This window comes from Drosophila ananassae, chromosome 2L, assembly GCF_017639315.1.
Source record: "Drosophila ananassae strain 14024-0371.13 chromosome 2L, ASM1763931v2, whole genome shotgun sequence".
NCBI lineage: Eukaryota > Metazoa > Arthropoda > Insecta > Diptera > Drosophilidae > Drosophila > Drosophila ananassae.
This window is the reverse complement of record NC_057927.1, coordinates 23,749,130-23,776,381: the sequence shown is the minus strand read 5'-3', so window position 1 is coordinate 23,776,381 and position 27,252 is coordinate 23,749,130. Positions and strand designations below refer to the sequence as shown.

General features: G+C 41.4%; 1 protein-coding gene across 2 annotated transcripts in view; it reads right to left on the bottom strand.

Annotated features, from left to right (window-relative positions):
- LOC26515613 overlaps nucleotides 1-26,688 on the bottom strand; it is a 53,871-nt gene extending 27,183 nt beyond the window's left edge. For both annotated transcript variants that reach the window (XM_032456395.2, XM_032456394.2), the window contains exon 1: nucleotides 26,111-26,688. The gene's annotated coding sequence lies outside the window, so the exon portion shown is untranslated. The remainder of the gene's footprint in view (nucleotides 1-26,110) is intronic.
- Nucleotides 26,689-27,252: the final 564 nt, after the last annotated feature.

Below are 27,252 nucleotides of genomic sequence, written 5' to 3'. Positions count from 1 at the left end.
CCCTCTAGTGTCTCGGGGGCTTTGTGTCTGGTGAGGAGCGGGTTGGCCATTTGCACCGGCTGGTGAATGCGCTCATTTGCATGACTTGGCAGGAATCCCAAAATCGATCGCACCATTAAGATAAACTTAAAGCGTGAGTAAACTGGGCGTTAGTTATAACGCTCCTCCGACAAAATAAAAATAAAATAAAACCGAAAACCGCAAAACAAAGTGCCGGTGGAAAAATGTATATGTTAATGTCAGAGTCGGCCTTATTCACTGCTGACCAACTTGACAGTTGGCCAGGTCCAACGGTGGAGGCTGGTCCCTCTCGGCCATTTCCGAGGGGACTCACAGAACACGTGATCTGGATTAATCGGCCGATCAATGCGAACCTCAAGAATAACAACTGAGTGTTTTGGATAAAGTCCCATCGGCGTGATTCCCAAGCCAGCACAAAGAAGAGACTCAAATGAGCCAGTCTATGCTAAAGCCGGTTTTTTTTTGTACCGCTTTTAAGCCAAGCTACTCCAACCCGATGTGACGTCACTTTTGACGTTGGCCTTTTGTATGAGATTCGAATGCTCGAATCTGAAAATATTTACATACGGAGTTTTTGCATTCGCCTTTAAACTGCACCCTGCCCCCAGACGAGTTCGTCGTTCACGTGTTTATCGGTGAAATTAAAGCACTTAAGCCCCATAAATAAAGTTCAAATTAATGATTTTTAACCCATATTTGTTTCTTATGTCTGCCCGGAATGGATTTGAATACACTAGAAAAAATATAATTTATAACTTCATTGAAATAGAATTCATTTCTTCAGAAAGTAAGGGTTTAAGAAGAGTATAGATAAATCTTTCAAAAGGAAAATTTGTTTCTGTGTAACACGTGTAAGGCTGCATTCCCCTGCAGCCCAAAAATGGGCAACATTTTCGATAGGGACTGAGGCAAAGTCCATTAATTGACCGTCCCATATGCAGTCGAATCGTATACTTTTGGTCATGTCCTTGAGCTGCTTTAATGCCCATCAAGTCCGGCCAATGATGACTTGCCAGTTTGTACCGGCTTCATCGAGTTGGCTGATTGCATTGCCAAATGGGAATAATTATCTGAAAACCAATTTCAGTTAGGCCCATGGCCTTTGGGCCAGGTTAAGGCCTGATAAGAAGTCAGGGCTTACGGCCAAATGCAATGGCCAACATTGCAGTGATTGGTACTAGTTGAATATTCTCTTTGAATTCCTCACAAATGACTGTGCCCTTCAAGGCCTAAAAACACGAACTATTTGTATCCCCAAATTATGACATATGTCACATTTCTGTTAGTTGGCCAGACATTTACTTAAGTATATAAATAGAAAACTCATCAGCTTCCGGATATTTTGTTTTGCTCGAAAATATTAGCTAATTTTAAACTAATATATATCGATTGTTTGAAGTGATTTCCGGAACAATAGGGCCGGCCGGTCGCCCTGGAGGCGCTAATTTGGTTCGCACTTAGGTAAGATTCTGAGTTGGCTTCGACAATAAATAGACAGTTTTGTAATATATTTTAGCCGGACCAAGTTTGCTAAATGACAGCAGAACCACACCCTCTCCTTGTTGAACTTGGAGCGGGACAGCCGAGACAGGTGGCATGACACAAAGTCTTAAATATATTTATTGTATAATGCAGAATATTGGCTGTTTCCGTTACATGATAAGATTACGACCAAAGTAAACTGTTTTGATAGACAATCAACTGAGAGCCAAGACCTGAGAGCTGTGAGTTGTGAGCTGAGCCCGGCTCCGAGAACAAAATCCGATTCAATTAGCCCTACTAACCAGCAGATTTTGCTTTTTCCCCTAGCTGATGCGATTATGCGAATATATAGAGGGCTATATGTATACAGATATTCGCTTTCTTTTATCCGCTTATAATTGAATCAAATGCGGCAAAGGGAATGGCGAAAGCGAAAGCAAAAAAGCAAATATTGGCACAACTTTTTATCTGAGGGATGTAACTTTGTTGTGGCCCACACAGATTTTTTTTCCCCCTTATCCCTGGCATTTTTGCAGCTAGGCCGAGGCCGGCTTACCCTGCATTCCGAAAGTATCAGTGGCCATAAGTATCATAAAGTTTCCGTAACAAAAAACAAAACAAACACTCGCACACCGTTTCCATAACAAATTGAAGTTGCACTCAAAGCCATTGGCTGTGAACTTTTCCATACATGCATATGGGATATCTGGCCATAAAAATATATTGTTTTTGCGGTCGGCTTTTGTGGTTGGCGAAATGCAAATTAAGAATACTGTTTAATTGTAGCTCGTGTTTTTGAACATGACCAGCGCAAAAAATGCGATACAGCAGCTCGCACCGAAAACAAACACACCATTATGGCCACTCACTCCTGTTTTTTTTTTTATTATTAGTTCTAGTAGGAAACTTTTCCATTAACTCGTTAACTTTCTGTGTAACAACAATAGGCCGGCAACAGCAACGACAGAATCAAGTTAATATCACTGTCGGCTGTCGTCTGGTTGTCATCAATACAGCGTCTGGGTCGGTGACGTTTTTTTCCAGTGGAAAAAACTGGGGATACTGTAAATAAAATAGTACTGCCAAAGTCCAAACAAATAAAGTATGCAAATTTCGAACTGCGAAGCGAGATAGTCGCGTGTGGTTAATTCAAAGCGACTCTGATTCGAGGGAGTCTGGGGCTTCATATCCATTGGAACTTGGCTAACTGCGCAGCGTAACGGTTTAAATGCTTGGCTAATCTTGACCTCGAATCGAAGCGTTTGGCCGATGTCAAATCACAAACAGAACTCAATCAGTATCGATTACCCTCAGCCCAGTCAGAACAAAGACCAGACAAATTGCGTTCAATTCAATTAAAAACTCAAAAGTTCCCGGCGTCTGTCAATGCAGTTTCGAGGAAAATGGATGGATTTTTAGCTTGAACTTAAAAAAAAAACTCATCTTGGGCATGACCTCCAACGATGCTCGAGGTCCTAACTAATATAATAAATTACTAAGCTGCAGCAGGCGACAGCATAATTAGTTAAGTTGGCCCGGCTGGTCTCAATTACTATAAAGCTGGTAAACTCCGCCCCTGGCATCGGCTTCGACCGAAAGGTGGGAACTGCAACCGAGTCTGTCAGCTCTAATAACCATCTTGTGGAAGTGACTGAATAATCGAGTAACTAACCCTAACGATAACCCTTCCATGGCTGCAGTAATGCCCATGCCAATGGCTAACGTTGATTACAAGCCAATGCATTTGGGATGATGACACGAATGGTTCCAATAATTTGCATGGCGATGTCAGTTCGATGTGGTAATGCACCCGATACGAACTCGAATTTATGCAAAGCTGGGCCAGTTCAATGCACTTGGCGTATTGTCGTCACATTTCAGACCGAGACTCACTCAAACATCAAATTACCCCGGCGGAAAATAATGGAAACGGATTTTGCAATAACGATACACTGAAAGGAATAAGTAGAGTAGAGAAACTAAAACAAAGGGAGACCAAAACTATCAGTTTTTCAAATCTTTGTAAATAATGACTAAAACTTTGAAAGTACTTTAAAAATGATTTCATTACCAAAATGTGTACCAAATGTCAGCACGTGTGACGTGCCCACGGCTCGTCCAGCCACTACTACCACCAGGCTTTTGTTTTGTCCTCGTTTTCGTTTCGTCCTGGCTATTGACATTTTAGTGGTCCTCGGACTTAAATTGGGTTTTGAGGTTTGCCTTTGTCATACAAGTTAATGGATGATGGGTCCCAACTAATTGGCAGTTTTATTTGTCTTATCATGACCCAATTCTTAGTAAGGCGAGGTCAACATTCTCGAGAACGAGAACTAGAATAAGGCCTACATTTCCATCGTTTTTGACATGGCCTTTTTCCCATCGGACAGGGAAAAACGCTGCCTGGTCTCCTCATTGATAATTTATTGAGAAACATGTGGGGAAATTCAACTTGAAATAGTTTCCCTCGAATTTTTTGTTTGACCTCAGCCGAGAACCGCGACCATGTCATAAAATCTCTATGATTGACACCTTTTTTGCTTACTAAACGCGAATAGTAGGCGGAAAAATACAATTTCATAATTCTAGTCTTAATGCAAATGTGTCAAAATCTAAAAGAGTTATTGAACGTTAATTATAAATTCCAATACCATCGATATCTGCCGAAAACTAACGAAATCCGTCCTTGCCACTTTTCACAGGCGGTTCACCTTAGATAAGACTTCGACTTCTGCGGTTCACGTGGCTCTGTGTTATCAATATTCAAATTTCCATTAAATATAGTGCTCTTTGATTGATGAATGTGGTAACTGGTGAAAGGAAATTCCAGGAATTTTGAATTTTATAGTGCTCAACGACTTAAGGGTGCTTGAAAGTGCTCAGTGCTAAGGTTGTTTAATCGTAAGTGTCGAATTATTAATTGTAAGCTAGTTATGTACTGAGTACTTGGGTAATAGGTTAAATAAGTACTCCATTTAACTAATACAGACCTTCCCTACTTATACTAATTGCAAAATATGAAGAAATGTACTATTATATATTTTAATTCTCTAAGATGTAAAGACTCTCATATAGAATGTCTTTACCTCCAGCATGTATCTTGTCACGCAGCTGATAAGGTTTTACTCTTTATGTGAAATAATGACATCATCAGGGCACTTAACATATAATATTATATATAGATACTTCTCTCTAAAAGATGTCTGGAAAAATATTATTTTCAATAATCACAAAACGTGATGCATGTTTTTTGTTTGATCATGATTTCACCTTAGCAAACCTTATTTTATGGATCTCTTTTATCTTGTATTTAGATTCCCCAGTGACTTTCCATCATAAAGCAATTATATAGTTTATGGCCAGCAATTAAAGCCAAGTCCCAGACCCAAATACCCGAATATTGTCACTTTCCGTTGCCAGTCACCTTGGATCATTGAGGAACTGATACCCAAAAAGCTGACAGTAATTTTGAGTTCGGTGCATTCGACTTGGCTGATAATTTTATCTAGATAGGAGCGTTTCCACATCTTATCAGTCAAGTCAGAAAAAAAGAGCCGAACAAAAAAGGGCTGGGAAACCGGCAGTAACGCTATTAACTCTATGCAAACATTGCTAGGAGACTATTTGGTTGCTACTTGCTACTAGGGGAGGGCTTTCGGGCCTTTCGCCCTTCACAAAATTCTAAATAATGACCTAGATGTCTGACGGGGATTATCGTTTCGGGTGTTATCAGGGAACAAAGAAACAAGTGCGTGCCCCTCCCATCTAGTGGGGCAAATCTTATCATCGAATCCAAAGAGTGGGCGTGACTAGCGGCGTCATTAATTAAACTGGTAATTGTTGTACTTGAATAAGGCCCACTTGAAAGGAGGGTAAGCGGATTGTCCATGGATTGAGTGTGCGGTCTTTTCTTAATTAAAACTCATTTACATTAACGAGTGTGTTCGGCTAACCGAACCGTTTAGTTTTATTGGCCTAAATAATATCGTCGGGTTTAACGCACAAGCGGCACGCTAGGCCTTCCACGATTTATAATATGATTTTATATATAAATTTGTACAATAGGGCAGCCAGCTGTGTGGCTGCCAGTGGCCTTTTGTTTGAGGCGCTGGTTACAAACTGCGACACAGAAAATAATACATATAGACCCTTAATCAACTTAATCAAGGTAACATTGATTAAAAATATATATCTTCAGACTTACTTGTGAAATTAATTCCGACAAAAGTAAATAGAACTATTTTTTTTATGAACAACTATTTTTCTCAGTGCATTTGTTTAAACATGGTCAAATCGGGGAGCTAAAACAGCCTAACAAAAAGTATGTCTATATTTTATGATTTTATAATTGCTTGGCCTGCAGTTGGTGCGACCTCTTGGCGGTTTTGCCCCGACTATTAATAGGTCCCCACCCCACCACCTCTGCCCCTTGATTCAGTTGAATGGTGTTGGGTGTTGGTGGGGTGGGGGGAAAAAAACCAGCACCACGCCCAAGGCCATCGAGTGGCGTATATCTGGCATGGAAATCGTTTAAAAGAAAAGTGCCAGCCAGATAAGCAGTTCAATGCTCTACGCCGTGAGAAGTTATCTGTATCTTTACAATCTCCAGATGGGAAATCATGACACAACCCTCCGCTCCCAATGTTCCTAGAAAGTCCACTCATTACACTTGCAAATTGATTTCATAACAAATGTCCCGCTTTCATAGCAGCAGCTGGTCATAAAAAATTACACTCTCTGTGTTCAAACTGCAAGTTGGCTAGGAATGGTCTTTCGAAATGAATTGCACTTTGTTAACGAGCATTAATTGCGGCTTAGTCGATAAAAAAAAACTGGTCAAAGTTCTTTTAAAAGACTTTTTGCTAATGGCCAACCGCACATTGGCCAAGAAATTGAGTGACAGATCCATATTGATTGTCTGTAAAATCAATTTCTTGCAATGGGAGTTACAGAAGGTGCAAGTGTTTATCAAGTATCCATAAAAATATCCATCCAAAATGGTATTTAATTAACCATAAAGTTCTATGGAAACCACAAGATCTCAGCGGCCATAAAAACGCTCAATAAAAAATAGGTAAAGCTCCCCCCAAAACCAAAAATAGAAGTTGAACTTGTAAGTCGTTAGTAAGTTGAAGTTGTTTGCAGGTAGTTAACTCGCAGTACTTGTTATTTATAGTTTTGGGGGGATTTTTGTTGCATCGTTATGGGAAAGTTCCTGGCACGTGCGGTCTTGCACCTCGTTGGCATCAACCATAAACACCTGAACTTCATGAGGAGCATCTTATGGGGCTTCAGGGAACAAAAAATGGAAAATCATAAATGCCTTAATTATCGTTTCTTGCGGTCGGCCCGCCAAATGACGTTTCTAACGAAAGTCGAGGTGGGAGTTCAATGAACCCAGTTCTAAGCAAACTGGTTGGCTACTTTGGCTTCAGGTTGCCCCAATGGTCGTCCCTGCCGCCGCCACTCTCCCTTCATTTACGTGCCACTGATTATTGGTGTTGTTGCGGTCATAAAATGCAATCGTGTAGAAAATTGCAAGGTTGCAAAAAGGCGAAAAAAACAAAACTACAAGCAGATACTGAAATCGACTAAAGCGACAAAGGCTATGAAAAAAAAGTGCATTTAATGGAATTACCCTAATCTATTTGTGCAAACTTTGACCTCTGATGCAGGTTCTCTTAATAATACATGACCGGTGACCAATTAGTATTGATACTGCCGCACAGCGATGAATATTCATATTCCACACTTTTCTAATGGTCAGTAATGGTTGCTATTTACTCCGGATACTTGTGACGCGGATCCGGCCCGAACATTCCGATTGAACCTGTTATTAGGTCGCTAATCACCCTTTTGTGAGTGACTAGAAATCACTTTACCGAATGAAGTGAAAAGTATTAGACCCAGGTGGTACTTTAATAGGAGGCGTGGAAAAAGGCCCTACGACATTTCCCAGAAAAAGTATAAGAATTTTAATTCTACTTTTCTCCTCTCATTCATTTTAGTAAGTTTCTAAATTCTTTCAAACAAATCAAATTTGAAACGCATTAGACGAAATCCTCGGCGCCCAAACGACTTCAAGTCTCCAATTACTTCAATTCAAGCGAATTATTCACTTCAATTGTTTTCCAACTTTGTTTTTGCTTTTCATTTATTTTGTTCTTTTTGGAGGCAAATGGTACGTGCCGAAGCATAACACAACCGCATTTATATTTAATAATTTTTTTTAATGAAAAACAAATTATATAAATTGCAAAAAGAGATAAATATGTGAATATCAAATGGCTTTTATTCCGCCGAACAAGTGTTTGCATTGTAAATGAACGAAATGTCCAGACAATTGCTGACCGGTGGACAAGTCAGGTCCGCGATAAAGTTAACACCTTTAAGCCGAAAGGCGAAAACCAAAACCAACAAACCCAAAAGTATAGTAAGAAAAAAAAGACAAAGGAACAGAAGTTGAACATGAAAAGACATAAAAACAATTTGCAGACAAGATAATCGAACAATTTTGCAAACACGAGTTCCGTCAGTCAACTGACACTTTTTCGTGTCCAATTCGAAAAGGGGGTGCCCCCGAAAGGGGCCGACAAGGTGTCAAGGGGGTTGGCATGTGGCTAGGTGAAAATCGATATGACATGAAGGAGAATCAGGGACAGTCCGGCACCAGAGACATCCGCATCCGAGTCCGAGTCCGTGTCCGAGTCCGAGTCCGTATTGTGTGACAGATGAGGCCAACTTTGACATGGAGAAAGCCTCATTTGCGGGCCAGCTAGGCAGCCAACGTCACATCACCTGGCCGTGATTAGAAAGTGGCCAGTGGATTATCTGGCGATAAATTTTGGCCAACAAACCAACAGCATGAGCCAAAAAAACGTGAGCAAAGGTTTTTCCGCCTCGTTTGCTTTTGGCTAGCGGCCAAACAACAACAAAAATAAAGCCAAAAATCAAATTTGTTTTTTTCTAATGAATGAACGCATACATTGTACTGCTGGTGTATTTTTGGGTAGGCCACGCTGAATGAATTCTGCCCGCGAGGAAATATTACCCACGCACAGCTTGAGTTAATAAGCAATCGCACCACACTGCGTATACGCAATTTTCGTACTGAAAAAGTTTCGTACTGAAAATTCATTCATTTATTTGTTGTACATAGCCGGCTAAGTATAGACAAAGTGTGACGTATTTATCACAGCCTGTAAATCATAGAATTGGTTAAACAGAATAAATTTCATGGAATAGTTTCTTTTCGAAATCTTCCACATCGTTAATGTTAAATTGTTGCACTTTCTTGAAAATCTAGCTTTCCAGCACAAAAGAGGCCGCTGGTTAAAGCTTGTTCCACTCCTAATGGCCTATTTTCCAGCTCGGCACTTCCTCTTTCCCACATGGCAGTAAGTGTGTTGGCCTAACCATAAAGCAAAATATCCAAAAAACAAAAGATATTACCCATATATATTGAAAACGTACTAAAACGTCTCTATAGCTCCATAACATTTTGTTTATCGAACAAACACATAACGTCACTTGGCCCCTTCCTCGACCAGAGAACTGAATGGATGGCTCTGTGCTGGCGACTCGCATGATTAGCAATTTCAAAAAGTTGACACTTAGCTGACGCATGAGGTTCCTCCCATCCTCCGATTTTGTAGTATTTATGAGTTTTCCAGAGAGCCCGATGCTTCTCTGATTGGAAAATCAATTAGAACTAAAGTCTTTCGAAGTGAGCTGCACAGAACTGCACTGACTCTTTCAGAAACCAAACAAGCAACATTATAGATGCGCAGGAAGCGGGATTAAAGTGTTGGATTTATGGCCTGGCCAGCTTGGCCATCAAAATTTATGGCAATGAAAATAAACAATTTTCGCTCTCAAGCAAAAATAAAGAGAAGTATGGAGAGAAGTGTTAAGTAGCATATAACTAAGCGTTTAATATGTGTGTACGCATAGCTTGTGTATAGCATGTGGATCACAGAGCAGCAATCTCGATGGCCCCAGGCCCTTCCCCCAACTACCGCCTCATTCTCCTCTGCGGTTGGCTTCAAGTGGCTCCGGTTTATGGCACCTCTCGCCAAGCATTCGGCTGGCGCATTAATATATCATCATAAACAGAGTCCAGCTAGGAAATATGAGCCATTGGCGTCTCCAGTTCGCTGTGAAGTGAAGTGAGAGTGAGTTGCCATAAAATGTGCAAGCTGAGCGAAAAGATTGCAGTCCGCCAAACCGAAGCAATTGTGCATTTGACATTTATGGGCAGTCGCGGAGGGGGCTCCTACCCTATCTTCGGACTCCTATCCTCCTATATGCGCCAAACCTGCCGGCCTTTGATAAGAAGAGGCCATTACTCACCATCCGGCAAGTCGGAAATCAGTGGAAGGTTTATCGTTTAACCCATGTTGCTTCAAGGGTCAAGATTCACTTTGATTTGAACATTTTTCCAAGTTCGTTTCGTAGCAGATACTTTAGACGATGGAGGGTTAAAGGAATTCCTTTCCTGATATCTCTCTTCGACCAGGGAATTCCCCAATGGCAAATAAATAAAATTGAGCTGGCTATATTTCTATATTAGTTGTGTGACCTCTTTCCCGAGAGCACTTTTATCAATTACTTAGCGGCTTTAGTTCCTCAAACCCCTTGGAGTCGGAAAGCCGCCTGGCAACAAGCGCGTAAATCGAATTAAGAGTGTTTGGCTTGCGGAAAAACTTGACGTTCTAGGCAATGATGTTGGGAACGTTTAGCTTTTTAAGCCGAGAAGACCCTTCGCCTGGCTACTTGACAATAGTGCCTGTTGGAGAGCCGGAAAGTGGACAATAAATAAGCTCGAGTGCTCGATGGCATCTCCAGACTCTCAGAAAGAGCCATAATAATAGTGCGCCTGAATACGTAGAGGCATACAAACCTTCAATCAGTCAATAATAAGTATTTATGTAAGCTTCCCACAATCCCAGTCCAACTTTGGTCTCTTCGTGCCGCCCGCTGTTCCATCATTGATTTCCGACAGGATATATACATATGTGGACTCTGTGCGGCACAAAGTTGATTATTACATCTGAGTGCTAATCAAAAGTTGCAATGACAGGCGAAACAATGAGCCGCATCAGGGGCTTTACATAACTTTTTCGCATTCAGGCTGTCAGGAGGAATTCATAAAATTTCGAGAGCAACACTCTTGGCTCGGGGCTTCCTTCTCCTGGCATTAGTATGTATATGTGTGTGCACGTGCCCCAAAATAACTATGATTTCCAACAGCAACACACACTTGCCACACTCCAATATACTTTGGGAGCACATGTGTGGGTAAAACTGATTGAAATTTGGAGCAGAACAAAGCTGGAAGCTGTTATTTTGCCAACAAGAGGCCGGAAACTCAAATTAAGCCCCAAATTGAATACTCTTTTGATTAAACAAATTCTACAATTGGTAGGAGAATGGCTTAATATAGTTAGATTAATTTTGAGTCGTTTCATTTCAACACATACCTTTCAAAAGAATATGTAATTGTTTTCCATATTTAAGCAATTTTCATAATTTTCATTATAGTTTACCCATATTGGCCATTTTAATTATTGAATTCCATCTGCAATGTTATTAAAATTCATTTATGCATTGCTTTGCTTGCCAAAATGAAATACGCAATCAGAATACAATATTCTTGATTAAGTTTTTGAGTTCGATGCCTTCTTTCGTTCTACTGTGCCATAATTTAATGGGGTTTCCGGAAAACCTACTAATATACCAGTACATTGGCCATCCCATAGCACCACCCATCGAAATTGAATGCCAGAGCTAAATCAGGGTATCCATTGGCCTATTGCTAGCTATATATTTTGTTATGCCAACCTACTATTTTCCTTTTCTATTGGGAATTGTTTGCAATTGCTTACCCTTCTGGCATGCCTCTCCCGCCCCACCCCAATGAAATTAGCTTACCACCGAGTGGATGGCAACGACAATGCGGCAAAGTCCTTGACATTGCGGCAGGCAAACTGCAAAATAAACAGGGAAATAACAATTTAATATGCAGCCCCGGGCGATGATGGCAAAGAAAGTATGCAAAGCGTGTCAGAGTCTTGTGCCTGCTCTTGACTTATTAACATTTTATGGGGTTTAGCCTGAGAATAAAATATTAGAATAAACAATCATTTTGCTAAATAGTTCAGTCAATAAATGGGGGGAATATTTTTACCCACATCCGTGCATAAGCAATAATGGCCTCATTGTCATATCCAACTGACTGGCATTGTGTGTTTTGTATTCAGTTTGGGGTGCGGCTCCGACAACCTAGCTCAATATTCCGCCCGGGTCAGACATGGGACATACAAATGGGGTTGAAAGGTGGCCGGAGCTGGGCGCCCAACCGACAAAAGAAATTGGCCAGAGTCACTAAGGTTGCGGGCCATAAATCAATGATTTTCTGCCTGAAAAGGACATTGATTACAGTTTGGCCCTTTTGGCCAAACAGAGACCCCAGAGGTTCGGAGTTCAAGTTATGTCAGCTAATGTTCGGGAACCGGTGTGATGATGATCAGTTTCGCAACCTTTATTTGTCAATGGCAAATTGTGAAGTTCACATTTTGTATCTGTCGACTTCTGCGACGGCATTTTGAGTGCTTTCGTTCAAGTCGATTAGTGAAAACGTTTGTGGCCCTTTGGCAGCTGGCTGTCTGACTGGCTGGATGTGTCTGTTTCCATCAGATGGCAACTCGAATCAATTGAAGCAAAACTTCAACAACGTCAAAGTTCAAAAAGTGCCACTCAACGTCGCCATGCCCTCCTCCTTTCAGAGCCACAATAATATAGCCAAAATGTTTTCAGTGGCCTGACTACTGTGTGTGCGCGCGGAGAATGAAGATTGACAGCTTAATGTATTTTCGCGCTTATAAGATCTCAAACACCGCCGCACAGTATCGCTCCGCTCCTCTGACCCGTCATCGTCTTTTGTTGATTAATTCGGTTGCCACTGGCGGCACGCAAATTTCACATTTCTCTGCCACACGGCCTTAAGTGCAACAATTAGCAAATTAAATAACAACTTTCGCATAAGCCCCGGCGTGTAGCTCTCTAAACTTTTTGTCCGTTTCTTTCTTCTGCTGCCGACATTGAAAGTCAATTTAAACAACGTTGCTCTTGCCCCAAGGGCCAATTGTGTTAAAAAAAAAAAAAGAGAAGAGAAGGAATAAAATTCTTGGCCCACAAAGTTTTCCATTGCGAGTCTCGTCTGTAAAGCAAATCAAATCGCCTGGCAAAATTTCTAATTGAGAATAGTTAAGGCCGCCGATTCCATTGATTTACGAGTGTCGCAGGGCTGTCGTCAGTCCGACTGATGCCATAAATTTTTAGCCAGTCAATTGAGAAATTCAACGATAGTCACTGGCCGATTGCACAATTAATTAAACTTTCAGCTGTTCTCGAATTATTTTTCAGCACGCTTCAAATGCATGACTAAAAGTTCAACACGAGCTCCAGCTCAAGCTCAAGTCACGCATCTCAAATGATGTTTATATTTCGGTTTTACGATGTGCGAGTCTCTGACGTCTGATCAAAATAATGGTGAAATTGGTCAAATATTTAACAAGTTTCTACCACAAACATACATGGCGTTTTTATTTAAAAACATTGGTGTACTAAGCCACAAGCTAGGAAAAGTGTGGTTGACGCAAGACCACTTATAAATACTAAACAATAGAAAATGCCAGCCATTAAGCTAATATGTCATATTTTGCATGAAAATTGTTTTGACAATTCTGACAATTTTGACAATTACAAATTGGTATATTATTCAGCAAATCTGAGACAATTTACAATCATAAATCTAAGCATTCTGCGAGGTATATTTTAAAAATGATTTATAAACCATCAAAAAAATAGAATAATATGCTTGCTAAAATTTAAAAAAACCACAAGGTATAGAGATGCCTCCTTAATACCCTTGTTTCTAATAGAAAGAAGAAAAAAACAGCCATAAAAACCAAACCAAGTCAAAAGGCAGCGAGGGAGTGAGATGCCTGGAGGTGTTAATGGCCTTAATAGCCAAACGTGATGAGCGTCAAGTGGACAAACAAGTGTGAGCTGGCCAAATAAATCAGCTATGGAGAGCTGCGAGAAAAAAACGGAGCCCTCATCGATATTTACTTGCGATCTCAGACTGCAGAGGAGGGGTCGCTTGGCACGTGGCCAAAACGAACTTAATACCCCGAGGCGATCTCCGAAAAGGATGCTGCCCAGAAAAAGGATTGAATTACTTAGCATCGAAAGAGAGCTTGTGGTTAAGGTTGAATGTCCTGTCGTACTTTAACCTCAGTTTGAACAAGTTTGACCCCCATCTCTCGCCCAAGAACTGGGTTAGTGGCACAGGACTATTGAGATTTCTGCTACCCTTTCGGCCCAGCTAATATGCTTTTGTCTATCGATCATTTTTGGCGGATTGTGTTGGCCTCTTTGCCGTTTTGTTGCTATTTGGTTCGTGTACGACGCATTATTGATTAGAAATTGAATTATGCAGTTTCAGCTGGCCCCCCATCCATCATCCGCCGTGTTGGCCAATACGTACACGGCTAAATTACATGCATGCATGGTTGATTGTTGGCCCAGAGGCTGGCTGGGGCTGCAGCCGTAGATGCAGCTGCATTCTGACCTTAAAAGCACTTAAAATACAATTATTTCCCAGCACCAAATTCAATTGATGTGCATCCACTCATTGCATTAAGTTCCGCTGATGGGAAATTGAATTTATTTTGGCTTGCTTAATTTATTTAAATTACAAAAAAAGAAAAAATTGTTTAAACTTTTGTGAACGGGTATGACAAACAAAAACAACGAAAGCGGCTCGACTATTTGCTTTTCTCCGCCTCCGGATGGAAGGAGATTCCAAAGAGATGAAACGAGTGCAGTTCATTAAACTCGTGCAAATAAATAATGAGCAAATAGCATTCAAAATAATTACGATAAATGCAAGCGATTTTGATTCTTACAAATATCACGCCAAGAACTGCATCGGCTCCCCCACCAATAATATTATCCGGGGCATTCTGGGAACTTCGGTGCATTGGCATTTGGGAATTTCTGGGTTGAAGGGCACACACTTGAATTCGGACACGGTCGAGGGGCATGATTTTCCTTTCTTTCAATTTCATCTCATCTCATTTCTTTTTCTACCCTCGGGCTTGTTATTGTCTGGGGCTGGCGACAATGGCTGCTCCGCGCGGTGGCAGGTTCAAGGTGCACACGCCGATGAATAAGCCGGCCAAGAAGAACATTGAGTGACATATTCATAAGTAGAGTGCAAAAATAAAGTGCTACACTTTGCCAATAACGAGCTATGGCGCATAGTAAAAGTTCACAGAAAATGCAAATTTATATTTTTCAAAAAAAAAAAAACCCTTCTAAAAGAAATGTCTGCATAAATGTCTGTCTCTTAAAGAAAAGTTAAATGTGTGGCCATGTAACTCAACATTTTCACGCCCAAGTACAGTTGGCACAGAAACTACTACTGGGTAACCGGATCTCTTCAAGGTGAAATCGCCCACAGGGCTAATGCCCCACCGAAACCGAACTTGGCCGATACAAAACCCAACCCAATTTCAGCCACGCGTCAAAGTTTGCCTTAATCATGAAGAGTAGGATGAAAATTCGCACAAAATAATTAAATACGCCAAGAGTTTTATACTCGGACATGTGATTATTGCGGCTTCAGGTTTGTTATTGTTGTGGCTATATAATCAATATTAGCGATAAATATTCATAAAGGCCAAGAAAACAGGCAGTGGGCTATAAAAATGTTTGCCTAACCATTTAGCAGGGCATCGTCGTCTTTTTTTTTTGCTTTTCTGTACGCATGTTGCCACAATTTGTGCTGCTCTCCCTGTACTAAATTGTTTTTGTTGTATTTATTACTACGGGATGGAGAAATATGGCAGTATTTTTTTTTTACTGTTTGATTTGTTGGCCAAAAATAACATGCGTCAATTGAATGTGCAAATAAATTTTTACCCCACACCTCGACTACTTTGCTCCCGCTGATCAATCGAAGCCACACGAGGCGAGGTGTGCGCTCGTCCGTGTAGATTATCATCGCGATTGATCGAGTTACATGTGGCAGGGAAAAGTGAAATTTATGTGACACTGGGACGATAATGTATTTGGACAAATGGAAAACATTTTCCGCCAAAACGGTTTTTCAATGACTGATTGACCTGGCCTTGGAGTGCAATACGTATACGCACTGTTGCACACACAAGATGCTCAATTTTATTGCCAAGCAGCTCCGGGCAATTGATTTGTATCCTTAGAATTTCCCCCATTTTGCATATCCTCGGCCCGATAGCCAGGGAAATGAATTTCAATTTTTTTTTCCCGGCCTTGGTCGATTTGCATTTTGTTTGCCCCCGACACTTGAAAGCGATTATTCAGAGTCGATTTCTGGTGTGGTTCTGGGATGGCTTTCTACGACCTGCATAAATGTCAAAAGGTGAGCCAGAGTAAATCAGTATAAACTGAAAGTGACTTTCAGCTTTTGGACATTTGATAAGCTAATAGCATTTGAGAATTTGCGAGACGGGCCTGTGGAAAATGTGCAGTGTTTCATATATGATTAGGCTAGATTCCCTAGGAATGGAAAGAGCAGATTTACGGGCCATTTTTAATATGACAATTCACCCCGGGAAAAGCCAATCAAGAAGCCTGGCCGACAATGGCTGCGGCAGACATCGTATCAACTGGAAAAAGGGCTGACATGAAGCCACATCGCTCCGTGATGCGATTATATGGAGCCTCGGGGACTGGGGGCATGGCACTGGTTGAGCTTTCAACTTTTGCCTTGGCCATGCACTCAACTGAAACAAAATTGTTATACACTGAGAAAACTCAGAGAAATTAATATAAATAGAAAAGAAATTTGATAGAAATTTAAAAATATGTAAAGATAATCTGAGAATATCACCCATTTATCTCACCCAACTATTTTAATTTCTTGAAAAATTTTTTTATAATTTTTCTGTATGTTTCATTGGCAGTGACAGGATCCTTTGATGACAAATGCCAAGCCGAGTTCGGGGGCAAACAAAGAATGCAGCACAATTGGGCATCAATCATGCGCAAAATTGATTAGTTCAACTTTTTGCCACCCCAGATCCATCCGCTCATCTGCCGAGGGGAAATATTTGTGCGCATTTGACACGCTTCATTTTTATTAACGAGCTTCTGGGACCAACAACAACCACAGCAAGGGAGATGCAACAACAGGGAGATGCTGAATGAAGAGTATTGAATGTCAAAGCGAATGGGTAACTGAGACGATGCTAGAAAGTGTTAAGGCCACGAGCTAAGTTTTAATTTCCGCTCAAACGCAATAAAGCAAAGCGAGTAAATATCTTGGCAATGCTCTTCTGTGCATGAAGCATACACTTCAGCGCCACGGGACACTGACTTCCAATTCATAAAAGCCAGCTAGAAAGCATCTAGAATCCAGCTAAGATGTATACTCAAAATACTTAAAAGCCATTTCCGTTGCGCTTCTAAAAATGAAAGACAAGTCTCGTCATCCTTACTCACGTTTCACTTTTAGTTGAAGCTGTTTTATTATTTTCGAGTCCTGCAGCGGAAATGCAGTCGAATGCGCGCCCGGATTTCCGACAGAGCGATGTCGCCATTGATTAATGATAAAGCGATTGCTTGGCGAAATTGCATCAAGGCGTTGAATGGCGGAAACTGGATTTCCTTGGAGACCGGGTAAATGAATGCAATTGGCAGCTGCTTGGTCGCGTACATTCCTTTTCTCCACTCTTGAGAGGCCCACAGTTTACGGCTATGTTTACACGCAAAAAGGATGCTCTTTCCAACCAACCCAAATAATTTATAGCCCCAAAATACGCTCAGAATCTGGGCTATCTGACTCTGCCCGAAAATCACTCGCCAAAGTGTACGTTAAAGTTTTATATGTCACTCATACGCCCTGGTGTACTTTCCGATGCCAGGCGCAGTCAGTCGCTCGACTTCTGACATTTTTTTTTTGGTAATTTTTGGCTCGGGAAAAGAAATATATGTGGAAAAAGTATCTACGCAGCCACTTGACAGGAAATGCGCATATCGAGAGAAAACTTTTGCTTCGTTGTTGCCTTTTGTTAATTTAGTGGAAAATAACTTTCTGCAATGGACAAGTGAGTGGGGAGCTGGCAGCTAAGTGGTTTTTGCGGTTTTCCAGGCGTTTGATTAAAATTTAGCAACGCAAAAGCTGTTAAGGCTGCAAAGGCTGCGAAAGCTGCACCTAATTGCATTATAGTTATGTTCGGATGGAGTTGAAAACCATGCTCCGGCCAAGTCTTCTAGCCATTATCCTTAATTACGGCTAATAGGTGTTACTCTCTGGGGTGTCTAGACATGAAAATTGTTCACCTGCCAAGGGTGTGTTTGCTTATTACTTGGTCGGGATAAACACCTCGTTTATTTGTCTTTCGCGTTTAGAATTTTGCGCGCTGTTGGCTTGTTATTTCTGCGGCAACAGCGGGTTGTAAATTATAACATCCATACGCCGTGTGGTCCCTGCTATCTGTCAATGGCAGTCCCGTCGTCAGACCGGATGATTAGTTAACACGTGTGGGCGAGATCCTTGGCTCTGACATCAACGGTTTACATGTGATTATGCAGTTGCCCATGGGCGAGGCAGAGTCAGAGTCAGAGTCAGCCACGTGTACGCAGCTCCGCTCATATTCTGCGGGGTTTTAACCGTGCTCCCCGAACACGTGAGTTGGAATAACACGCTTAGCGCCAACTGACGTACTTTATTTCTTCAAATAAATGTTTTAGGGTGTATGCGTTCGCGTTTTCGCCGAAGTACAGTAGAAGAAAAAAATAAATAAATATGAAACGACACAGCAATGAAAATTAATGTGCATATTTTCATGACAGCCAGCAATTTGCATATCAAGTGCCTCAGAAAAAATGTCACAGTTTGAGGATGTATTTTCTTATTTCGCAAATAAGAATTCAAAATGTTTTATTGTTTCTTTTTCATATGCATATGAATGCTGATTGACATTCTCAGGTCTGGTGCTAAATTTTGCTTTAAAAGGATCCGGTCTCTAATCGAGTTGCGAAATGAAAAATAAATAGCGCATAAATAAAATTTGATTTTTCTGTTTCTCCTCCTCTGCTGACCTGGATCACATTTTTTATCCAGGCACCCAGTTCTATGGTCCGACAAAAATGAGAAACGAAAAGCACAAACTGCTGAGCAAGGGCGAACAACTAACCGAAAAAAATACAAGAGTTTCCTGTGGAAACACAAAACAGTTAAAAACAAAAATAATGCCCGCAGTCATGCAAAAATTTTATTGCCTTTGTGTTGAGTTAAAAAAGTGAGTGAGGGTAAGAGCTTCCGAACGAGTCGGGTCTTTTGAGGAGGCCACTTTTAGCCAGGGGGGAGAACTTTGTTTATTCAGCATCAACCAGCGGCAACAAATAAGCCAACTCGCCATAACAAGAACACTGACTTTGGCCATAAAAAAAATTCAGCCACACCAGATCCTGCCATACCACATCCTGTTGAGATTTCAGTTTAGTTGGTTGGTTCCCTGCTGAATAATTTTTGGCCTTTCAGTTGACAGAGCACTACTCGAAAATACAAAAATTCCACTAGGCAGTTGCCCTTTACGAGCCAAGCCCTCGACAAGACCAGGACAAGCGTTTTATTTAAGTAATTATGCATAGATAAAAATGTCGGAGGAGAGCCACAGCCACAACGCGGAAATGGGTTCACCTTTGTAACCCCAGACAGTTCATGCATATGTATATGTCCTACGTGTGTGTTTAGGTGAGGATGTGTGAGACAAGGACTTTGTAAGTGTTTGCTAGTTTTCGTCACTGGGAAGGATGCACCATGCCGGGTTTTTAGTTTTTTTTCTTCGAGATAGAAGGGAGTTGAAATATTACCTGAAATTTATTTAGAGGAGTTAGTTTACATTCTGTGTAGTATTCATTATTATTTAAATATTTCATTTTTTCACACCAAAGAGGTGTTAAGCAAGTTTCACACAGTATTTTTTGATAACAATAAAAAGCAAAGAAAACTCATTTTTATTTAATTGAATTTGGACACTTTCCTATCTGATTTTTGAGAAGCCTTGCAGACTACCCTCAACCCTCAAGTAAAGCCAACACTGACCCCTGGAACTTCAAAAAAGCACGTTCGCATCCCGATTCACATGGAGAACTCGCACGCACATGGCCTGCATTTATTTGCCTCTTGTGCAGTGCGGTTTGGAAAAGGTCGCCCCAAAAAAAGAGTGGCGAAAGAAAAGCAAAACCATTTGCCAGCGACAAAGTGTCCGTGTAATGTTGTTAGAAGCTGGCCTTTCTCCAGCTCCTGCACCATCGCCCCACCTTTTATCTGTCACCTTCTGGCACTCAGTCCGCACCACAGAAACCTTCAGAGTCCGCCTCATCGCACTTGTTGTCCTGGTAGTTTGTTTTAGTCTTTGTGCAGGGACAAAAGCGTTTTGGTCGAGTGTGACAGTAGCATATTTTTCCTCAGCGCCATCATCATGGGGCATGCATTTAAGCATCTGCATGCCCCAGGGGGGTCTGGCATTTCACCTTCGCTGAAATATATGCGGGATGGCACAAATGACAGACGCGTCCGAGCTAAGCGGATGAAAGGGTTTTTTCATCTTGGCTTTAAGGATTCGCTTAAAATAAGACGGCAGGGTAGAAGAATCCGTGTCACAATTTGACAGAACAAAATGGTAGAACTAAAGAAAATATATGTGGCTTGAAAGCTTAGGAAGCGAAACTATTTTAAAAGGTTTAGGATATGAGATATATGACAATACCCTTTTTAAGCAGTTTAGTTTAAAATGTTTTTAGTTTTCAATTTTAAAACAATGTATTCTCCATAAAGAGGAAGTGGGTATCTATCAGAATTCGGAATTCACATTTGAATACTTGACTTCCACCTAAATTCTACATTTTAATTGCTTTCAATTTGCAATTAATCTAAGAGGGTAAAAAATAAGAGTGTAAAATAACTTTGGCTATGCAAATCCCACTGATAGAGCGAGGACACTCGTCTTGCGCGAGTAATAAACAATTTGCGCCAGCGAGGTCTAATGCAATTTCTTCTAGCATTGAGCTGTGGGCGGGCGGGTTGAGTGTTTGGTGGATGAGAGGTTGCACATAATTGCATTTCATTGTGAGACCCGTTCCCAGTTCCATTCCAGGGTTTAGCCTTGAGGGCCACCTATCCCCGCCGCCCTCACACTTCGTGCACTTAATCAAATTGAGCGCCCCGACAAATGTCAGTGAACCTTGAGGAGCAAGAGTGTTGGCCATGCAATTATATGCCACAGTTGTCCGCACAGCAGAGTACAGAGCACAGTTGGCATAAGGTTCAAGAACAGCAGCTTGGCATGAACTTGCCGATTGTCAGGACATTCGCCCGGGTGTCGTAAAAAGGAAAAGAAATCCTCAAGCAAACAAAAAAGGAAACAGGAGTTAACCAACAGGACAACATCACGTACCCAGTGCTCGGGGTGCAAACTAGTTTAGTTTGGAAATTGCAGGTCCAGATGGGACTGCATCCTGGAGACAGACCCACCTGCACTACCAAAAGGCCATAAGCTTGAAGAGCTGCCTGGACTTGGACCTGGGTCGTGTCGACGCTAAAATTTACATTTCCTGCTGCCAGTGGCGCAGACCATAAAATAATTTGTTTAATTCCATTAGTGCGCCCCGTCTACGTGCCCGGCATTCAAAATGCCACCGCACAACGGCCAATGGCCGGAGGAATGGGTGGGCTGCTCAGCTGGTGGTTGGGCGGTGATTCACCACCCACTGACCGTGGACAGGGCGTGATCACGCAGTTGGCCAGCCGGGGGGCATTGAAAATTTGTGCCAATTAGAGGCGCCTTGTTTCTGGTCCACAGGCTTCATGGGGTGTCGTGACATCGCCAGACGCCGGACGGCTCTGTAAATCAAATGTTTTTTCTCTCCCTAGACTTTTTATTACTTTATCAAATTGCTACTGGGTGTTTACACCAGAAAACTTGTTTTCAGGCCAAAATAAATTAATTATGATATTTATTAATCGAAGGGTTAGGATACCCTTGGTAGAATTTTTGGTAGAATTTGGTTGGTAGAATTTTATTGAATAAAAAGACTTTAGTACTATGCAGTTTGTAAGTTCTTTAAGGTTTTTATGGCCAAGTATACCCTTTTTTCACTGTAACTCTTCCTACAAAGTGCGTTCGCTGTACATATCCGTCTAATGAATTTTTAATGCACTCTCTCCTTGCACTTTCAATCGTGCCGTGTTTGCTTAGTTGTCAGGTTCGATTGATGTTCAGCGACCCGGGGGCATGGTGGCTGGATTGCTGGTAGAGTGTCACCAAAGGCGGGGCAAGGGCTTGCAGGAGTGGCGGGTTTAGGTCACAGGAAGAGCAGCTGGTGTCGCTGTGATAGGGTTGTGTAAGCCAAAGTGACACAATTGGAATGCGCGTGGACATGTCGCAGGTGCTGTTCGGATTAGCATTGAAAAATAACTCTGCTGTCACCATGGGAGAAAAAAAAAGAGAATAAGCTCATTGGAATTGATTGAAACCAAAAGGAAGGATAACAAGATCCAAAACAAGACATAAAAGCCAATGTGATGTAATCCGAATAAGTAATACAAATAGTCCAGAAACTGTGTCCATTGAAAAATTTCCCTTCCTTACATAATCCAAAGAACGAATTAAATTTAATGATGACTTCGAGTGTGGGCAGTCGGCACGGCAATTTACTTAGCTCAAAACGTGATCTATCCGAGCACTTTCATTAGTTATTCCCCGGCGACACATTAGCCTGCATTATTCATACTCAATGACTGAGCAAAATCAACGGCTCCGGGTCTCTGAGTTATGGCCATAAATATATTCTGTGTGCCTGTATTCCAGTGGCACACCAACCGCCAAAAACTTTGCCTGCCACATTTCGCGTGTCAACTAATCGTGGCAAATTGTCGGAGACATTCGCCGGAGATGGTAATCCATATGCAGTTGCTTCATGTCTTAATTTCCGAACACGGCACCCGGGTTATATCATCCGTCCAGGGTAAATATAGCTCATTTTGCACAAGGCTATAATATCAATAATAATGCTGCAGGTGGCCTACCTCTTTTCCAGAAGCAGTTATTTTCCAGGAAGTCTCCAGGTGACTTTTTGCTTGTGTGTGCCTGATAACTATAAAAAAATAAATGAAACTGGGTGGAGACCCGGACACCAATCCGGCGAACACACACAAAAATGTATATATATATGTGTGTGGCTATATGGTTCACCTGCATTCTATTCCATTTCGCTTTTAGCTTTTCGCTTTTCACGCCTTTACTCCAGTGGTACGACGATATCGATTTTCCAGTTAAACCGACGCCATTTTTAATGGCTTTCATTACTTGTGCTAGTCTTGTCTTTTACTTTTAGCCTGGCCTTTTGCCTTAATTTCCGCTTTTGTTATTCTGGCTTTGCCTTCTGCTGCGTGAGTTGATTAAAAAGCAGTTACCACCTCTTCACCAGCCATTCTGACTGTCACAACATCGCTGCGAATTTAATTGCGGGCCGAATAATATGCGGGCCAGTGGAGTTATTAAATATGTCACGTTCTTGAATGCACCCTCTAATGGAGTTAAAGGGATGGGCAAATGGCCGGACAAAGGCGGGTTAATAATGCATGCCCGGCCGTTTGGCCATTTGACTGCCGGGGAAGTAAAACCCAGACATTACGCATACGCCCCATGTAACGATAAACCGCTAACGGGCCACAAAGAGGCGGCAGGACCACAGCAGCCATTGCCCTTTGCAGTTACCGGTGCACTGATCAAAAATAGTGTTTTGTTTTTAATATATTTTTTTAAGGTAAATGTTTGAAATAAAAACCTTAAAAATCCTTTACAGCTAAAATCATTCAAGCCTAAAGAGAAAATACAACTATTTCTTCATGCATATTTTTTCCGACGTTTTGTAATCTCAAGCACGAAGCAAGAACATCTTTCATGAAAATTCCAAGATCCTATTCAAATTCCCATAGAAACACGTGTCTTTTTGAGTGTATCGGAGTAGAAAACATTTCCGGCTAGAACAGGACCGCCTAGAGCCAAGCAACCGTGGAGCGCCGTCTCTGAAATCTGACTATGAAACAGAGGGCATTCGTCATTAAATATTTACACTTTCATAAATGTGTGAGTGCATTCAGAGGTCCTTAAATATTTTATGGCCCGGCAGCAACCGGTGAAGGTGAAGGCCCCACAACAAAAAAAGAAAAGAGCTGGCACGTCGGAGAGGACAGGCTCAAAAAAAAAAAGCCATACAAGCGTGAAAATCGCAGCAACAACCAATGCAATGTTTGTCCAGGCTCCCGCCCCAAGGGGACATCTTTTCCTATCGTATTTATACATTTCTGTTTCATATTTTTTGGCTCATTAAAAGGCAGCCCAAAAAAGGTACCGGGCACAAAGAAGTTCACAGTCCAAATTGTCGCAAAGTGACAGCTTGACACAAAGCCAAAAGACTGAGGACCGTCAATAAGGGAATATTTTTTGGGGTGTGGGCTTGTGGCGTTTTGTTTTCTTGTTTATAAGTTCATCTCGTCGGCGTGTCCCCTTATGAGTTGCTGTACATGTTCTGTCTGGTCTGGCAAGTTTGTCCAAGTGGAAAAATATTTTAATGTAATTATGCGGGAAAACATAAAGTTATTGCAATTTAATACGCACACACTGGATGAACAAATATCTGATTTGCAAAAGAAATAATTCCGTAAAAATGCGAAATATTGGCTCAATTTATCGATGACCTTTTAGCTATCCAACTGTTTAATCTTATTATTGACCATTGACCAGTGATTTAATTACTGAATTCCGACTTTGGAATTATTCCTGCAACTGATGTAACGATTGTATTTGCATACCGCACCGCAACTGAATGCGAAAACTTTTAGGGCCATTAAGTGCATTGTAATTATTGTTTGGCAAGATGTAAGCTTATCGCCTTCTCGGTTGAATAATTTGTCGTTTATAATGTGTTCATTTCGAGCTATTAAACGGTACGGGTACGGGTAATAGGCCAATAAAAATACATGCGACAATTTTCGACTAATGTTAACCATAAAAGCCGGCCAGAATACAAACAAAAACACAAACAGAGAGCCACCAACACATGCGTATATTTTCACAGTCGCTAATTAAAATATACAAGCCGCAAACAGCAGCCTGCGGGGCAGCAGCCGCAAGGCCCACAATGCGTCAAATGTGGCGTATACGTAATGTACAATTAAACACACAAAACGAAAAGGACTTCTCTGAGCGGATGGGAGATGGGAGATGCGAGGATGGGAGCTTCTTCGTTTCGCTCGTGCGTTTGCCTAATTGAATGTAAGCTGGCACAAGAACAATAAAAAAGAACACGAAAAACTGGCACTAAAAGACAACATTAAGCAGCCGCCCCCTTTCTCTCGAGTCTCGAATTTCTCTCCCGTCTGGCTTTGCTGATCCTGGAAAATCATTCAAATTACTCACAAGACATGACCGCCGCCAAACGTCCCTATAAAATTGCATTGTCCTTGTTTTTAGTTTGATGCCACATCACGTAATGGTAATGTTTGCCTTTCGGGCGGCACAAAGCAACCAAACACTGAAACGACCGAGCCCAAGCTCCGGGAAGGCAGTAAGTTAAATTAAAATTTCATGGCGTCCCCGTGTTTGTGGAGTCACTTTCATCTCATTGGCTCCTGCTGTCTCTTTGGTAATCAAATCAGCGACAGTTTTCTGTGCGAAGGGTATGCTGTGCCTCGGAATCTCTGGAATAAATCTGCTTAAGCAGATTGTCTGCAATTCCAGGCAGCTTATCGGATTAACAGGTGAGGAATTTTCTGAGAGTTGTAATTGGAGGCACTTTAATGTTGCTAAAAGCGGTTTCAGTCTGTACAATTATCTATTAATGAGCTAAATGGTAAACTTGAGTCAATCGTTCTGGATAACACATTAATCATACTTTTCTTGTTTTAAAAATATATTCTTAAGATTATTTTCCTCACTGGTAGATGACTTAATTTTTAAAATAATAAACGTAGAAAGCAAGAGGAAGGCCTCTCTCAGGGAGGTGATCCTGCTCTTAAAACTTATCTTCAAGATCATATTGCCCTCTGCAATTGTCAGTTATTTATTATTTTAAATTGATTTATAATTCACTTTGCTGTTTTTTTTTCATAAAGCTGAAACAATTCACTTTATTGTAAACATATCTGTTTACGACACAACCGCAATACCCTCATTAAAATTCAATGGAAACTTTTATAAAAATCACTTTCAGGCATTCACCAAATAAATAATAATAAATGGACGGCTAGATATGCGGGCTGATTTGCATTCAGTGTTAGCTTTTCAATAATTAAACTGACCCGAAAAAAGTTCTTGTTGTTCCAACTGTGTTGCGAAGCCAGCGAGCTTAATTATTGGACTAACTTAAATTTTCTGCGGCCCAGAACTTTTTCCTGCCATTTCGTTAAAGTTTCTACCATGAACAGGTGGGGCAGTAAAATCATTGAAGCCAACAAATTAAAGAACAAAAGTTGCACATTACTCACACAATTAATTAAGTGGAACTAGTCGGAGGACGAGAAAGTTCTGTTTTTCACTAGGCGATGGCGCAACACTATTATTAAAAGGCTTTTATCAAAACTCAATTAATTGATCGTTAATAACTGGGACTGTTCGGAATGCACTTCTTGGATTGACGATGATCGATATGCAAATGAACCAACAAGTCGGCGGCAACAGATTCGAAACTTCAAAACTGCAATGCATCGAAAGCCGAAACCGAAATCGAACGCGAAGCCGCCTCGGATCGTACCGAGTGGCTGACGAAAGGAACCGAATGAAGGTCCTGGAACGAGGACTGCGCTGGTTTCCCTCTTTTTCCTGCCGGCCTGGTTGCCATATCGACGCCTCGGGACTCGAAAGGCGAGAATCGAGAATCGGGACTCGGGTCCCTTTTGGCTTGAAGCTCGGATTGTGCGACTGACTCCGACTGTTGCCTTCAGAGTTCGTTGGGAAACTGTTTCGTCCTGGCCATTTTTTTTCCTTAGACAGCCTTTTGGTTTGGGGCTGGCCAACTTCCTGCGCACAAGTTTGAGTTGCAAGCTCCTTCCGTTCGATAAAACGGGTGTAAACACAACATAAATGTGCTGTCTTTTTTGTTTTTTTTTTTTTTAATATTATTATTTGACAGTTTCCGTTCGAGTGATGTAAGTTTTCGACACTTATTGTTAGTATCTGAGGACGAAACTTTGTCTTTGAGGACATGCTAATGAAAGCGGAAAACTTTCGGCAGCTTCAAGGACTCTGCTGTGGTGGAACTTTTGAAATTTTAGAAGAAAACCTATTGATTGCACATCGATTTTCATGGAGAATCAACAAAAAGTTTCAGGAAGAGACAAAAACCAGGCATCATCTTGACAACTTTGATGTCTTTCAAAATATTCTGCGTTTACACTTGGCGCGCCCAAAAAAAGACTATGGCTACCAAAGACTACCACAACACTAAAAAACGTGTAGCCACCCAACAAAACACAACAACCCCACGAACGCAGGACCTCCTCCTATGTCACCCCACAAGAACTTTGGAACAAGTTTGAGCCGATTTCAAACAGGTTGGCTGTTGCCTTTGTCGCAACATTGTCCTTCTGTGAGGTCCTTAGCGGAAAGTTCCGCCGGCTGGGAGTATTTG